Raw genomic sequence first — 17,975 nt, forward strand, 5'->3', positions numbered from 1 at the left:
AAAGTCCTTGGATGGTGCAAATAGTTAATGTCCTCGGCTGCTAAACAAAAGGCTAGAGGTTGGAGTCCACCCAGAGATGCCTCAGAAGAAAGGTGAATGCTTTTCTCCACAGTACTTCTCCTTCCTTCCCCAGCTCCTCAGGACATAGCAGAATGCTCATCATGCACTGCTCATTTATTATGAGTATGTGGTGGCTACTTTCTAGGCTGAGTCAACTCGATGGCAACTAGCATTGGTGATGGTACTTTCTAGACTACTCTAACAGAGAGTCATTTCTGATCTTACTGTGGCAACTCATTTAACCTGTTGGAGGCCAATTATGATCCTTTACTGCACATAGTTCCTGATACACACACTGCAGACAGTAATTAAAAAAAAAAATAGTAACCGTGTGGATCTCTCTGAACCTCAGTTTCTTCTTCTGTAAAATGAAAAGGGTTAGCCCAGAGGATTTCTAAGGTCTCTTTAGCCTCTCAAATCACATGATTAGGCTTACAGGGCTTATTCTCTTGGTTTCCAGAATGTGGTCTTCAGAGAACAGAAGTCTTTGGGACTGCCCTGCCCCAAAAACAAGATAGAAATTTAGAGCCATCCCTTTACAGGGAGCCAAGGGGGAAGGCAGCAAGAAAGTATCTGTGGCCTTAAAGTAATCACGTGTTGACTTTTAGGATGCAGTTTCCCAGCCAGAGAGCTCAGATAGGCATTCTTTGCTATCAGTTTCCTCCTCTGCTTTGGGCCCTTCAAAGGAAGAATCATGTGATATATAAAAACGTATTACTAAGTACCTACATGAGCAGGATATAGGATAAGAGCAATGACCCTAAAATTCATCAACTGACACAGAGAACAACGATGATTTGCTTTTTATCAAATGGTAAAACTGCGATGGATGGGGGAGATGTGGGCAGGGCTTGCTGAAACGCGATTTAGAAAACACCTTTCAGCAAGGAGCTCTCTGTACACTGCGAGCATAATTGTTCCTTGTTTCTCTCAGACCTCTGTAATATTCTCATTTCGCCTGGAAAGAGTTTGAACAAGACGGTCCAAATAATCCATTACTAACTGCATTCTGAGAAACAAGGCTCTTCTTGTGAGATTTTGACTTGGGGCAGGTGTAGTTTCAGGTTAAACACCCGATCGCATTCTCTGCACTGGACCCCGAGAGTGTCCTGCAAAGGTACTGATGCTGTGGTTCACCTGCCGTTCCTTATCTACCTGCTGACATCTCTCTTGGAAGCTTGTATTTACAACAGAACTCACTATTATCTAAAGGCATTAAGGAGGGCGTTACGTCAAGATCTCTAAAGAACCACTGACTTTTAAAGTGATGTGTATCAAGGCTAAAAACTATTCACCTGGGCATTTAAAAATTTTTCCCTTAACAATATCTGCTTCCAGTGCTGAGGAGAAAATACGAGGTTTTTTTCTTTTGTCTTTTCTTTTTTTAAAAGTTAATTCTTGCCTCCTATAAGAATGAAGGAGTCCCTGGGTGGTGTAAACGGTTAATGCACTTGGCTTCTAACTAAAAGGTAAGAGGTTTGAGTCCACCCAGAGGCACCTCAAAAGAAACGCATGGTGATCTACTTCTGAAAAATCAGCCCTTAAGGAGCACAGCATTATGGAGCACAGTTCTACTCCGACACACATTGGGCTGCCGTGAATAGGAATCAACTCCACAGCAACTGGATCCTGGATGAGAACAACAACAAAAAACCCCAACCAAACCTGTTGCCATCGAGTTGATTCCAACTCATAGCGACCCTATAGGACACAGCAGAACTGCCCCATAGGGTTTCCAAGGAGTGGCTGGTAGATTCAAACTGCCAATCTTTTGGTTAGCAGCCTGAGCTATTAACCACTGTGCCACCAGGGATCCAATCCCACTGCTGTCAAGTCGATTCCAACTCATGGTGACCCCACAGGGTTTCCAAGGCTGCAAATCTCTAAGGAAGCCGACTGCCACATCTTTTTCCCATGGAGTGATCGGTGGTTTTGAGCCGCTGATCTTTCGGTTAGCAGTCGATCACTTTAACCACTACACCACCAGGGCTCCTTAGGGCTCTTACAGAGGAAAGTAATCCAGTACAACCTGCGAAAGCTGGAACCGGTACAAGGCAGAAACCTGTCAGAGAAGGAAAACTAAAATACTTTCCACTAAGACGAGCAAGAGACAAGTGTGTTATGGATTGAACGGTGTTCCCAAAAAATGTGTGTCCACTTTGCTAGGTCCTGATTCCCAGTATTGTGTGGTTGTCCTCCATTTTGTTATCTGATATAATTATCCTACATGTTATAAATCCTAACATCTATGATGTTAATGAGGCAGGATTAGAGGCAGTTATATTAGTGAGGCAGGACACAATCTACAGGATTAGGTTGTATCTTGAGTCAATCTCTTTTGAGATACAAAAGAGAGAAGTGAGCAGAGAGAAGAGGGACCTCCTACAACCAAGAATGAAGAGCCGGGAGCAGAGTGTATCCTATGGACCTGGGGTCCCCGTCTGAGAAACTCATAGACCCAGGGGAAGACTGACGACAAGCACCTTCCCCCAGAGCCGACTGAAAGAGAAAGCCTTCCCCTGGAGCTGGTGTCCTGAATTTGGACTTCTAGCCTCGTAAATTGTGAGAGAATAAATTTCTGTTTGTTAAAGCCATCCACTTGTGGTATTTCTGTTACAGCTGCACCAGACAACTAAGACAAGTGGTAAGACTGCACTCTCTAATAAAAGGTGGATTACCTGCAAGACCCAGAAAAACAAGGCAGTCCCAACGAGTTCCGGCTCCCACAGTTTTCACTGTACTTATCGAGCATCTACTAAATGGCAGGCATTGTGCTAGGTGCTTACATGTAAGTGATTTCATTCCATCCCCACTACCTGTGAGGGATGGGTAATATCATTCCCATTTGACGAATGAGGAAGCAGAGCCTCAGAGAAGTTGAGCCACCTGTCCAAGTAACAGTAAGTGCAAGTTCAAGGATCTGCCCTGGGTTTTCCGACCCCAAAGCGTATGTTCTTCCCATGCTATTTGAATAAATCAGGGAATTGTAAGTCAGGCAATGATTTATGTAGTTAGGCTTAAGTGCAGTTCTAAAAGCAGCAACTGGGACTTGGCTTATAAAGGGAACACACACAGTGGGTGCGATAAGATACCCCTAGCAGGCCATGGTGCCTAGTGGTAATCCTCAAGGGGCGCTACTCATCACCCAAATCAGAACCACCTGTGCCGCTTATTAACAATGCAGATTCCCCAGCCCCAGTGAACCAGGGTGGGAGTCAGGGATCCTCAGGGGAGTCTTATGCATACTCAAGTTTAAAACTTTTTTCTTTGGAATTCCGACGATGCATAAGCAAGCTACAGAGAAGAGTTAAAGTGAAAAAAATAACAAGCAAGGCCATCCTCTTCTGAAACAATATTAGAACTTAGTGGACCTCCTGCCCGTAAGGGAGAATGCACGTTTGGATAAAAAACTATACTCCAAGGCCTGCAGTTTTTCTTGAGGCTGGAATTTTTTATAGCCAAGTGAGGGAGCCATGCTGAGTGACGATGGGGGAAGGGAACTATCATTTACTTCTCGGCTTTTCCCTTTGAACCAAGGCGCCAATGCAAATCTGGCCCCAGCCACAAAGGTCAGAATTGGGATCAGCATCTGCCTTTTGCAAGCTTTCCCTTTGGAAATACATATTACACCGTGAAGTCCTCTGCGCCCAGAGATGACCTTTTTTTATTCACCCAGAGATGAGCAGAGACTTTATTGTGTTTATTTGCCTTTTTATCATACAAGAGCCTAGGTAGACACATAGCAGAACAATCCATTCGTAAAGGAAGAGCTTCTCCTACTAGAAACTGACAGAATCCAAACACCAACAGAGGTTCACAGTGGTTATTTCATCCCAACTCAAATCAGTGTAGACAAAAGGATCTCTCCTTTTAAAAGATAAATAAAGAAAAAAAAAAAAGGTTGGGAAGGGAGAGGGTTGACATGTGGTGGGGTTGTTAACCAATGTCATAAAACAATATGTGTACTACTGTTTAATGAAAAACTATTTGTTCTGTAAACCTTCACCTGAAGTACAATTAAAAAAAAAAGATAAATAAAGAGGCTCATTTTACGGCCTTTGACAGCTTGGGTATTAACCACATGTGTGTCACTGGCTCAATTCTACATTTTTGAAATATGCTGAGTCAGCTCCAGTCTAGCCATGACACGAACTCTGTATTCTTCTATTTGCCAGTTGGCTCTGCTGCTAATCTTTACTTGATCACTCTGTCTTTCAGAGCCTGGGTGGTCCCTGCTTATTATACTGATGGGAAACTGATGAGCAGAGAGCTTAGATTCCTTGTGCAAAGTTACCAGCGAGTTATCAGCACCCGGGCTTCCCAGCTCTTCCCACTGCACCAAGCAGTCAATGACTGACCCCGTACTAAGGCAGACACGGTTAAAATCTTTCATGGCTCACCGATTTTGCTGCTAAAATAAGAACGGTCCAGTGAAAAACCAAAAGCATGGTTTCATACTTTCTGAACAACGAGGAAATACATATGACAGTTTACTTGTTTAGAAATATACAGGTATCCTCCACAGCAAAATACCAAGTTTAAAGGGATGCTGGTGATTCAGATAAAACACCCAAGGCTACCTGAGGGGCTTCACATTGTCTTGCAGAGCTAAGCAAAGCAGATCAGCCTCATCTCTGATACTCTGTGCACCTTCTTATCTTTCAGCATAGGGAAGGACTCTCGACCGTCCACTTTAATAAGCAGGCTACCTGCCTCACAAGGGGCTGCCAGCCTGTAGGAGACGCCGACCAGGCACTAACCCCACTGTCACGTTACTGAAGTCCCTGGGTGGTGCAAACGGGCACTCAGCTGCTAACCAAAACGCTGGAGTTTTGAATCCACTCAGAGGTTCCTCGGAGAAAGACTGGCACTCTAATTCCAAAAATCAGCCATTGAAAACCCTATGGAGCATGTTCTACTCTGATGCACACAGGGTCACCATGCATCAGAGTCAACTCAGCGACAACTGGTTTTGGTTTGACTGGTCAGGTTACTACTGTTCCACCTTAACTATAGGAAATTTTCATTGATTCCTTCATGGATCCATTTAACAAACATTTATCGATGCATACCACGTGCCAGGCACCATTTTAGGTGCTGGGGAAATACTGCAGAACAAGACAGACAAGGTTGTGGCCCGGGAGGAACTTACATTCAGTGGGGCAGAAGAGAATAATTTATGATGTGATATGTGCATGAAGGAGAGAAATGGACAGTGTGATATTTAATGGATTAACTGCTCGGGTGAGTGGGAAGGAAGGACTCCATGAGGTGAGACATTTTTTCTGAGACCCAAACGAAACCAGGCCTTCCAAAGAGCTAGGAGAAAGGGCTGAGAAAGCGGAAAGTAAAATGGCTTTAAGGCTGGAAAGAGTTTAGTGGGCTCAGAAAGGAAGCGGTGTGGCTGCAGTGGGTGAAGGGGCATGTGTACAGGTGCGTGCATGGAGGTAATGCTGGAGACGCAGGAAGGGGCCAGGTCCTATAGGAACTGATAGGCCATTAGAGAAATACTGGGTTTTAGTTCAAGTGCAACGGGTGGAACCAGACAGTGTTAAATAAAGAAAGGATAGGATCTTATATGTGTTTAAGAAAGAACCAAAAAAAAAAAAAAAAAAGGAACTTTATACAGAGACCAGGAGAGAGCTGGTGTGATTTGCCTAGGGAGGGATTCTCAACCTAGATATTATTATTATTCTCAACCTAGATATTATTACATTATTACTAGATATTATTTACACTAGACATTATTACATTATTAAAAATTTTTGCCACTGAGTTGATTCTGATTCATGGTGACCCCAAGGGTGTCAGAGTAAAACTGTGCTCCACAGGATTTTCAATGGCTGCCTGTTCGGAAGGGGATCACCGGGACTTTCTTCCAAGGTGCCTCTGGGCGGACTCAAACCTTCAACTTTTTGGTTAGCAGCTGAGTGTATTAACTGTTTCCACCACCCGGGGACTCCATATCAGGTAATGCTGTTGTGTGCCGTCCACAGGTCTTTTCTCCCACACAGTAGCTGGTGGATTCGAACTGCCAACCTTTTGGTTAGCAGACAAGCGCTTAACCACTGTGTGACCAGGGCTCCCCTATCACGTAATAGACACTACTATATTTTGGGGCTTGATAATTCTTCGTTGTGGGGAACTGTCCTGTGCACTGTAGGATGTTTAGCAGCATCCTTGGTCTCTACCCAGTAGATACCAGTGGCAGCCCCCCAGTTGTGGCAACTAAAAATGTCTTTGGACATTGTCATTTGCCCCCACAGGGGTGGGGGTGGTGGTGGTGGAAAATCATCACTGGTTGAGACCCACTGGGTGATGGCAGTGGAGATGGAGACAACTGGACAGACCTGAGATACTTGTTAGACATAGAAAAGAAAGACCTTATGAATGGACTGGACTCCAGGTGGGCAGCTGAAGGAAAGAGGGAAATCTAAGGTTCTCCTGGGTTGAGTAAGTGGGTAGATGGTGGTACCACAGGCTGAGATGCAAAAGACTGGGAAGTGACAGGTTTGGGGGAGGTTGCAGGACAGAAACCAAAAGTTCTGTTTTGGGTATGTTACTTCTGAAATGCCTGTTAAATAGCTAAGGTGATGAGACTGGGGAATTGAGATCTTTAAGAAAACTCCAGTAATCTTCAGTGTCCCCAGGCAGGGGCCATTACAGGCAGTAAGAGGAAGGGCACAGAGATGAGGCGGAGGATACAGAGCCCTTTTTTCTCACCCAGAATCAGTCTTATCTTGAGTTGCAGAAGCTACCTCCACATGGGGCAGACCACAGAACCAGACCACCACAAACAGAACATCTGATAAAGCACATTTGAAATGCAAATCTCCTAAGCAGATGAATATTACAAAACTGCCACAGAGTCCTCAGTATGAGTTATAACTTGCTCTGGGTTATCTGAAACACTCAGGATCCCCCAGGCAACAAATTCTTCCTCCAAGTCCCCTTCCTTCTCAAGAGCACCATCACTCCCTCAACCAGCCTTTGAGTCTGCACAGTGTTTGAGAACTTTCAAATCCTTTATATCTACTCTATGTCATTTCACTCTCAAAAGGGCTCTATCAGGCAGGAAGAGCAGCTGGTGTCAACCTCATTTTACAAATAGGGAAAATGAGGCTCGGAGGAATGAACTGACTTGCCCAAGGTAACAGCCAAGCAATGCCGGGTTGGCAGTGAACTAACTCAGTGACTTCTAATCCAATGTTCTTTACACAATAACAATCCCCTAATTACCCACGCCTGAAACTGTGCAGTCATCCTTGCTTCCGCCCTCGTTCATCTCCCACTAAATTCTGTCCACCCTCACATGTCTTACTCACCCCTTCTCTCACCACACTAATCCAGGCCCTCAACATCTTTGTCTCAGACTACGAAGAGTTTTCTCCTCCCCGGCTCAAGGCTCTTTCTTCTTCAATGCAACTGCAAAAAGTAGTCCACTCAAGGAGGTGGAGTATAAATCCTCACTCCTTAAGGGTGAGCTGCAATAGTGACTTCCTTCCAATGAGTATGGTATGGAAAGGAGAAAAAGAGAGTAACTTTCCAGTGGAGAAACCTGACAAGCACTGCCTCAGCCAGGTGATCAAAGTCAGCATCAACAGTGATAAGTCATGTTGATAGCATGTAACTTGATACGATGCAATGAAAATGGCACTTTACCTCTGTGGTCTTCCTCCCCAAAAACTTACAGCCCCCATATAATCATGAGAAAAACATCAGACAAACCCTAATTGAGGGGCATTCTACAAAATACCTGACCAGTACTCCTCAAAGCTGTCAAGGTCATCAAAAACACAGGAAGTCTGAGGAACTGTCACAGCCACGAGAAACCTAAGGAGACATGACAACCAAATGCAATGTGACATCCTGAATGGAATCCTGGACCAGAAAAAGGGCATTAGGTAAAAACTAGGGAAATCTGAAGAAAGCACCAACTTTAGTTAATGATAATGCATCAATATAATTTCATTAATTATAATAATTGTACACAGTAATGTAAGGTGTTAAAAAGGAAACTTTATGCCATGTATATGGGAACTCTCTGTACTATCTTCGCAATTTTTCTGTAAGTCTAAAACTGTTCTAAAAATAAAGTTTATTAAATACAAACAAAGAACACCTTTTAATAGCTCTCTCAATCTCAGTCCATCAAGTCTAAAGTTCTCTGCCTGGCTTCACAGATCTTCAATAACATAGTCCCACACTAGCTTTTTAGATACCTAAGAAGGAACTAACATTTGCTGAGTACCAAGTGGTTCTGAACTCAGGTAGTCTGACCCCAGACACTGAGCACTAAAATACTATTTATGTATATATAAAAACTATCCTCCTTTCGTCAAGCCTTATCACCTTTTCCTGGGCTATCATCCTCATTTTCCCCAAGGCCTTCACTCGCATTGTATATCCAGCGTTGAATGGTTTCTCATCTCCTCACCTGCTCAAAATAACCCTCAGCACCCAGTCCAGGTCCCGGCTGTCCTCCGAAGTGTTCACTGTGGCTTACATTGACCAAAGATTTCATTCTCCTCCAAGTCCTCCATCAATGAATATCTATACTGTCACCAGCACTTAATTTTCTCTTTTTTGTGTATATAGTTCATCTTTGTTTCACGATGTACTAATCCTGGGCCTACAAAGTTGCAAGCTCAACGGTCAGTTCCTCCAAATTTCCAGCATAGTTCTGATTTCAAATATCAAATATCCCAAGTTGTCATCTCCATACTTCTGAGGTCAATTTTTTAATCAGGGAAAATATTATTACCTGCCCTAATACCTCTATTGAGACACCACCCACATGAAGCTACACAGTCCTGAACTTACAACATCTCAACAAATAACTCAATCACATCATTATATTATTTGAAGAGGTGCAACTTATTGAACACTTACTATGTTCCAGGCACTGTGATAACTAATTTATATACACTATCACAGAGAATCCTCACAATCGCCTTTTGGGGTGTTCCTTTATTATTCATTCCTCTTTTGCAGAAGAAGAAATCAAGGCTGAGAGAAGTTAAACACCTTGTCCAAGATTACACAGCTAAGAAGCAGTCTGACTCTGAAGTCCATGCTTTTAGAAAACACCAGGACCATATCCAGCATAGAAGGCAACTGAGCTAGTGCAGTGTACAGACTGGACTCTGATCACACAGCTCTGAAGCAGTGAACACCCAGCTGCATCATAATTCCAAGGGTAACACCTGCTAGTAAATAAGCAGATGGGAAATAATACTTCAAATATAAAAAGAAAGTACCCCAGGCTGCGGCAATTTCTGGGGAAAGAACACTTCCAGAGTAAGGGTGATACAGCAAGGACACACAATCTGCCATCAGCAGGACCCTCTGCAGGCTTCCACTCTGAGCAGAACCCCGGATTGGAAAACAATCTCTGGTTGGGACTGATGTGGATTTGCAATCACCAAGTGATATTCTCCGTGGTGAAGCTGATTTCTGCTTAAAGAGAGGAATCCAATTCTCCTGGGAGTCTATACTTTAGAGACTGGTTCATTACCCAGAATATTCTCTTTGTTTCTACCCTGTTAGTTCCCATTTCATTATAAACACACATCACAGAGATAGCACCAGCCTGGCCCAGTGTTCTCCCCGCTCCTACAGCTTCTTCCCACCTCCTACTCCCTTTCTTTATGCTAGAATGGCACTAGTATTGAACCTAGGAAACAAGAAACCCAAGAGTTTAAATAAATGCATAGAGTGCTTAATTTGCAATTTACCTTAAAGCCCATTTCCTGCTGTGGCAAGTGGTAGTTACTTGAAGCTACATACTGTTACCCTGTCATTAGTTGTCCAAAATGAACCTTCTCTTTCATTGGCTTCCACGACCTAATTTTCTTACACCACGTTAGTTTGGTAATCAGAACTATTACTTGGCACAAAGCACAAAGGTGCCTTGGCACAAACACTCCCAGCAGGCGGGCGATACGATGACTCCGTTCTAGCTCCCGTGCCACTTGTGGCTTTCCACTTACAAGATGCCCCAATACCTGGTTTACCTTTTCCATGACAACACATATTAGGTCCTTGTTATTCCTCCAAACATAATGGGTCAGTTGGGCTCCTGATTATAGAAATAGCCCAGGCTCAAATCCAGTTAATCTGATTCTCCCCACGGCATACCAGTATGATCAACAAGGACGTCTGCTCCATGTAAATGACCTGATGCACTCACCCTCACGTGTTACACCTGCCTTCTCCACATGAAGGTTAACCTCAGGAAGGTGTTTAAAATCAGCTTGGTGTCTTACCCTCCACTTCCTAAATGAGTGACTCCTTGGACACACCTTTTTACTGAGATGCTTCATGGAGCCAACACCCTTCTCTGACCTCCCCCAGACCTTCTCTGACAGTGCCCAGTAATTTAACCGAGGAGTACAGTCATTTGCAGACAAGCCCCACCTCGCCTCCAGCACAGCAATTAGAAAGGACTTTGGACTAGAAGTTAAGAGACCTAACCTCCAGTCCTGCCTTTCCAGCCAGGAGCCTTAACCTCCCTGAGTCTGTACAGAGAAATTAGGAATACATGCCTGACCTCACAGGGTGGTAGAGGGGACGATGTAAGGTCACCTCTTCCTGGTCACTCCTGTAGCACCAGCCTGGTCCACGGATGCCCTGTGTCAGCTGAATGTAAGCAAAGAGACTAACCTGTATGATCAGGAATTTCTAAAGTATTACAAAAATCCCTTCTGAAACTCGATATAGCCTTTTAAGTCACTCAGGGACCTTAAGTGTAATTGCATCAGCAATTCCATTTAGAAATGGATCAAGTTAAGCAACTGGGCAGCAGCTTAAGTCTGAATCTTGCTGGCAGAACACTACATCTGTATGGACTGCCAGAGAGCCACCTCTGTCCTCATTCCAAGACTGGGAGGGACTGTGGTCTCACTGGAGCCATTTATTATGGGAATGTAAGTTAAAGAGGGTCACAGCCTATAACACTGAGGCCTAGGTTCCTGATACGGGGTTTAGCTTAGGCATGCTAACACTCTTGCCTTGTTAGACATCCAAACATCTTGTTGTTGTTGTACGCTGTTGAGTCCATTCCGACTCATAGCAACCCTATAGGACACAGTAGAACCGCCCTATAGGGTTTCCGATGCTGTAATCTTTACGGGAGCAGATCACCAGGTCTTCCCTCCTGCGGAGTTGCTGGGTTGGTTCGAAATGCTGACCTTTCATTTAGCAGCCCGGCACTTCCAAAATGTTGGTTGAAGTGTCCCTGCGTGGCACTGAACTAAGCCTGTAAGCTTCCCTTTGCCTTTTCTTTTTGGCTGATTGTACTCACTGCCCAGGACATACTGGAAATCATTAACTGATTGAAAAAATAGCATTTATACACAAACTAATGAAAATGCTTGATATATATAAAGCACTTCACAATTTACAGAAGGAGTTCAAATATAACATCTCCCTTAATCTCATTAACTCCAAATTATCCTCATTCTACAGACATGGAAACAGCTTCAGAGCTATCAAGGGATTCGCTTGAGCAGTGGTGAGCTGGAGCCACTCTAACAGCTGGGGGAGCCAGCTGTGCAGCTCTTCCCAATTCTGCGGTCAGTGACTTCAAGCCGGTAGCTTGACACTGGTTATGGTGGGGGTATTTACAATCAAGGCCTTCCTCCACCCCCTCTAGAAAGTAGGTTGTTAAACATTTACCAGCATACCACTGTGCCCAAAGTCACACTGCTAGTGAAGTAAGGCTTTTAACTCGTAGTACTTAACCAGTGCGCCACCAGGGTTTCTTTCCTTTATAATCGTTGTAGCCCCTGGATGGTGCTAATGGTTAAGTGCGCGGCTGATGACCCAAAGGTTGGAGGTTCGCATCCACCCAGAGGTGCCTCCGAAGAAAAGTCTGGTGATCTACTTCCAAAAACCTGGCCACTGAAAACCCTACAGAGCACAGTTCTACTCTGACACACATGGGGTCACCATGAATCAAGTTGACTGGACGGCAACTGGTACTGGTCGGATGAAAGAGGCACACAGCAGGCTGGACTAAGAGATGGAGACACTTTCTCGGAGCAGGGAGTGAAATCTGCCGCTGCAGGGTGGGCAGAAGGTGAATGGGTGAGGATGCGAGGACGTTCAGAAGCAGGAACAGCACGGGCCAAGGCTTGAAGGGCGGAGGCAGACGCATGTCTCAGCCCAGCAAGTCATGCAGTCTACTGAAACGGGGCTTCGCTGGCAAGAGCAACTTGAGAGGACTGCTGGAATGTTTCTCCCAAGGCATCCAGGTAATCCCCAGACCCTGCCCTCAAGGGGCTTACAGTTTAGTAGGGTAGGTAGGGGTGTGTGTGTGTGTGTGTGTGTGTGTGTGTGTGTGTGTGTGCGCGCGTGTCTGTGGAGAGAGACAGAGAAAGCAAGAGCCAGAGTGAGAGAGACAGAGACAGAGAAAGAATGAATGAAAATGAATGAATGAATAAATGAATATGAATGCAAGGGAGAGACAAAACCATGTGCCAGAAGGAAAGTGGAAAATGACGAGGAGAGAGAAACAGAAAAATGCTTCAAGAAGGAAGCGCCCTTTCAGCCGGACCTTTAGTGAGGATTTAAATGGATGGGAAGGAAGAGGAAGGCATGGCAGACAATGAGAAGGATGGGATGAGGTTTGGTGAACATCAGGAAATCTGGCTTGTCCGAAGCACAGAGTTAGTGACGGGCCATGATGGAGTGTCAGACCGCGAAAGAGGTCTGCCTCTGTGCGCCCCCAAAGGACAAGCTAGGGAACTTGGGCTCTGAGGATTCCCCATTTCCCCTGGGCCGAGGTCTCAGATGAATGACATAATCAGGGTAGAGCTGGCCTGCTTGGAAGGAGCTGACATAGGACTGTCAGGTCCCAGTGCAACTATATTGGGAGCCCCTGTGCCATAACAGGAAGGGAGACAGCGTCCAGTGGCGAATAGGTCACAGCACAAATGGGTTATAGCCTAGCGAATGGGTTATAGCACAAGGGAACGGGTCTCAGCGCAAATAGGTTATAGCCTAGTGAAGGGGTTATAGCACAAGGGAATGGGTCACAGTGCAGGGAATGGGTCATGGTGCAGGTTCTCATCACCCAGACCAGGTGTGAATCCTGGCTGTGCCTCTTTTAGCTCTGAGGTCTTAAGCAGGTTAGTTTTCCTCTCTAAGTCTCAGTTTCCTCTTCTATAAAAAGGTGGTAAATGCTATTTCAGCACTTAGGTGGATAAATGAGATACTGCATGCCATCTTCTGAGCATTCTCGTAACATACAGTTAGTGTTCAAGAAACGGAAGCCATTCCTTTGCCGAGGGAACACGGGCGAGTCTTTGGCCATTAATGCCCAGGCACTCCACATCAAACACAATGTGTCGAATTTCAAGGTTTGCTGTCTTCTGTGACTTTCAGCAACTGACACCTGCTTTCCTGCTGTGCAGTAACCAGTGACTGTGCAGCTCATCCCCTGAATCTGACAGCTTTGAGTGACATCATTTCTGTTGCACCCATGGTACTGTAAGCAGCCGAACTGTTGTTTTGCTTGTTCGTTTAATAGCTTTATGGAGATATAATTCACATGCCATTACGATTCACCTATTTAAAGCATGCATACAATCCAACGGCTTCTAGTATGGTCACGCGCCGCATAATCCAGGGACTGCCTATATATAACATGGTGTTCATACAACATCCAAATCATATAACATCCTATTTTACAGAATGTATCGTGGATGTTAAGCAATGCATAACCATATATTCACAGAGTTGTGCAGCCATCACACAACCTAATTTTAGAACATTATCATCACCTCCCAGGAAAATTCTGAACCCAATGGCAGTCACTCCCCATCCCTCCCCTTGCTCAACCCTGTACAACCACTACTCTCCTTTCTAGCTCAATAGAGTTTAAGTAGCAGATTTGATAAGTTTCTGTTTATCTCAGCTTCTCAGTTTTTGCCTGGCAGTCAGAAGGGACTAATGTATACATAAACAGATAGAGATCAACCCAACACGCTCTACACGTCTCACAACTTATTAAGGTGTGAAATCCTCCTCACTAAGCTATTATATATTTTTCACCAACACATTCCCATCCTGACGAATGTCCTTATTATCATGTCATCTCTGCTGCCCTATTGGGAAAGAAATCATAAAAAGACAGATAAAATTTTTCAATAAGATGCCATCAGGCCCAACTCACTTCTCATGTGGGAGTTTGTACAAACACCACTTGCCTAGTGGTATGTAAACACCAGTGTCAGCACCATAAATTTGCCAGAAAATTAGAAATCATGGGATATGTCTGTAAGTAATTGCTCATTCATAAAAGTAGTGTTAGGAGGAGCTAACCAGTTGGCGTCAAGTTGATTGCAACTCAAGGCAACCCCATGTGTGTTAGAATAGAACTGTGCTCCCTAGGGTTTTCAATGGCTGATTTGTCAGAAATAGATCACCAGGACTTTCTTCTAAGGCACTTCTGGACAGACTCAAACCTCTAATCTTTTGGTTAGCAGTTGAGTGTACTAACCATTTGTACCATCCAGGGACTCCTAAGAGCAGCTTCTTCTTGTTGTTAGATGCTGTCCAGTCAATTTCGACTCATAGTGATCCCATGTGACAGAGTAGAACTGCCCCCATGGAGTTTTCTAGGCTATAATCTGGCAGCTCGCCAGGTCTTTTCTCCTGCAGAGCTGCCATGCTGTTTTGAACCACCAACCTTTCAGTCAGCAGCCGAGGGCTTAACTGTTTGGACACCAGGGAACCGTAGGAGGGGCTTAGGGAATAATTATTCAGCAACCAAGAGTTCATATCTTCGACAGTGTGGGCTTTCAACTCATCCAATCAATCTCTTTGACACGAGGCAACCAGAATGATCTTTTAAAGACAATTAGAGTGGGTCAGTCTACTAATTAAACCCTCCAAGTAGCTTCTTACTACACTATCCAAAATGCTCTGCTGAGGCCACACATATCTGCCCCTCTCCACCTCTCCAGCCTCTTCTCACACCCTCTCTACGTCACTCCCAAGCACCAGTGCTTTGCTGCTTCAGGGTCTTCATGCAGGCTGTTTTCCTGCCCAGAAGGCTCTCCCTCCAGCTCTTTGCAAGGCTGGCCCCTTCTCATCTTTCAGGTCTCAGCGTAAAGCAGCTTACAGTGGTCCTCCCTTATCCGTGGGTTCACTTTCTGCAGTTTCACCTACACGTGGTCAACTGTGGTCCAAAAATATTAAATGGAAAATTCCAGAAATAAACAATAAGTTTTAAATTGCACGCTGTTCTGAGTAGCGTGATGAAATCTCGTACCTTCCCACTCCATCCCTCCTGGGACGTGAATCATCCCTTTGTCCTAAGTATCCATGCTGTATACGCTACCCTCCTGTTAGTCACTTAGCAGCCATTGGTTATCAGATTGACTGTTGTGGTTATCAGAGCACTTATGTTCAAGCAACCTTAATAATAGCCCCAAAGCACAAGAGTGGTGATGCTGGCAATTGGGATATGCCAAAGAGAAGTCATAATGTGCTTCCTTTAAGTGAAAAGGTGAAAGTTCTTGACTTAATATTTTGAGAGAGATCACATTCGCATAACTTTTATTAGGGTATATTGTTATAATTATTCTATTTTATTATTAGTCATCATTGTTAATCTCTCACTGTGCCTCATTTATAAATTAAACTTTATTGTAAGTATATATGTAAAGGAAAAAACATAGTATATATAGGGTTCGGTACTATCCACGGTTTCAGGTATCCACTGGGGGTCTTAGAACATATCCCTCGTGGATTGTGGGGGGCTACAGTATACGCCATCTCAGAGAGGTCTCCCTGAACCACCCTGCTTCCCTGTTACCCCATCTCTATTTACTTTCTTTATACTTACCACAATCTAAACATTCTGTTTCTTTCTTTCCTGTCTTCTTCACTAGAAGGTAAGTGCCATTGCATTGCTAGGGTCTAGCACAGTTGCTGACATGAAATCTGTGCTCTATAAACGCATGTTCAATACATCCATTCCTGGTTTTCTATCTCTTTTCTATAGCAATAGCCTTTGGGTGAAACTAAAGTTGGCTGAATACTTGGAGTTAATCAATAACCAAAACCCATTGCCATCGAGTCAATTTCAACTCCTAGTGACCCTATAGGGATCCTACAGGACACAGTAAAGGAAGCTGCCCCACAGGGTTTCCAAGGCTGTAATCTTTATGAAAGCAGACTGCCACATCTTTCTCCAGCAGAGTATCTGGTGGGTTTGAACCACTAACCCTTCGGTTACCAGCCGAGCACTTAACCACTGCACCACCAGGGCTCCTTGAGTTCATCAGTAGTATCTGTCAATTAGGTAATGGTGATGATGCCAATAAAACTCTACTAATAGAAAAAAATAAAAGGTTTGTTTAAGTCTCCAACTCAGAAAAAACAAAAGCTGAAGAAGTGAGCTTACCAATGGACCAGTTTCAAATCAACCCTGGCTAAGCCTCCCTCTGAATGAGAACCACACGATGACAAAGCACAATTTCCAGCTGAGCTGACCTGCGGGGAGCAGTCAGGTGACACTAGAGCCTGGAAAAAGCTAAACTCAGGTGTCCCTAGAGTACAACATGCTGATGTGGAAGAACCGCTGATGTGGAATAAGCTCTGCAGAGCTTACTGGTAATGTCTTCCTCCAGTAAGAATCCTGAGTGTGTCTGGCTTCTAGCCTAGGACACTTTAGAGCAACTATTCTTATAACGTCAACATGTTCCTGCACCAAATCATTATTAGATATATATTTACCACAAAAAAAAATATTATTAGACATCTCATTCCATCCTATAGCATTATGATAAACTAAAGTCATCAGCTTGCTTGTCCAAGGGATGTGGCTATAAAGAACCCAGCAGGTAAAAACCCTTGGTGAAGTTCTATCACAGAACAGTAGTAATTATGGACCATAGGAAGCCCTCCTCTAGTCCCAGAAATCATGCTATGAAAAAGATTTATAAAATTTTGCTCTGTTTAATGCAAACTGAAGGGAAACCCAGCAGAAGTGGATGGGTCCTGGTTTCTCAACTTACCAACCCCAGCTCTATTTATTGTTCTGGGTCCTGAAACTAATCTGATTACTAAACTCGTTATCACTGGACACATTGCCACTGATTTTACTCAGTCAAGGGGAATAATAGTAGTCAGAGCAATAATAAACAATCACTGAGCTTTTGCTATGTGCCAGGCATTGTTTTAATACATGTTTACATGTATTAACCTATGCAGCAGTCGAGAAATCAAACGATGCATTGCACTCAGCAAATCTGCTGCAAAAGACCTCTTTAAAGTGTTAAAAAGCCAATATGTCACTTTGGGGACTAAGGTACACCAGACCCAAGCCATGGTATTTTCAATTGTCTCATACGCACACGAAAGCTGGACAATGAACAAGGAAGACTGAAGAAGAATTGATGCCTTTGAATTATGCTGTTGGCAAAGAATATTGAATATGCCATGGACTGTCAGAAAAATGAACAAATCTGTTTTGGAAGAAGTACAGCCAAAACATTTCTTAGAAGCGAAGATGGTGAGATTTCATCTCACATTCTTTGGACATGTTATCAGGAGTGACCAGTCCCTGGAGAAGGACATCATGCTTGGTAAAGTAGAGGGTCAGCAAAAGAAAGGAAGATCCTCAATGAGATAGACTGACACAGTGGCTGCAATGTTGGGCTCAAGCAGAGCAATGGTTGTGAGGATGGTGCAGGATCGGAAAGTTGTTTCATTTTGTCATAGGGTCGCTATAAGTTGGAACCGACTTGACAGCACCTAACAACAAACTATGCAATCCTCACAACAACCAACCATCTGACGTTGGTACTATTACTATCCTTATTTTCTGATGAGGAAACTGAGGCACAGAGAGGTTAAGTGACTTGCCCACGGTCACACAATCAGTGAACAGTAGAGCTGGG

At 44.1% G+C, this 17,975-nt stretch overlaps 1 protein-coding gene across 1 annotated transcript in view; it reads right to left on the reverse strand.

Annotated features, from left to right (window-relative positions):
- Nucleotides 1–17,975, reverse strand: part of ABLIM1 (actin binding LIM protein 1) — a 186,796-nt gene that overhangs the window by 154,831 nt on the left and 13,990 nt on the right. The window lies entirely within an intron of this gene.

This window comes from Trichechus manatus, unplaced genomic scaffold (assembly GCF_000243295.1).
Source record: "Trichechus manatus latirostris isolate Lorelei unplaced genomic scaffold, TriManLat1.0 scaffold00031, whole genome shotgun sequence".
Taxonomy (NCBI): domain Eukaryota; kingdom Metazoa; phylum Chordata; class Mammalia; order Sirenia; family Trichechidae; genus Trichechus; species Trichechus manatus.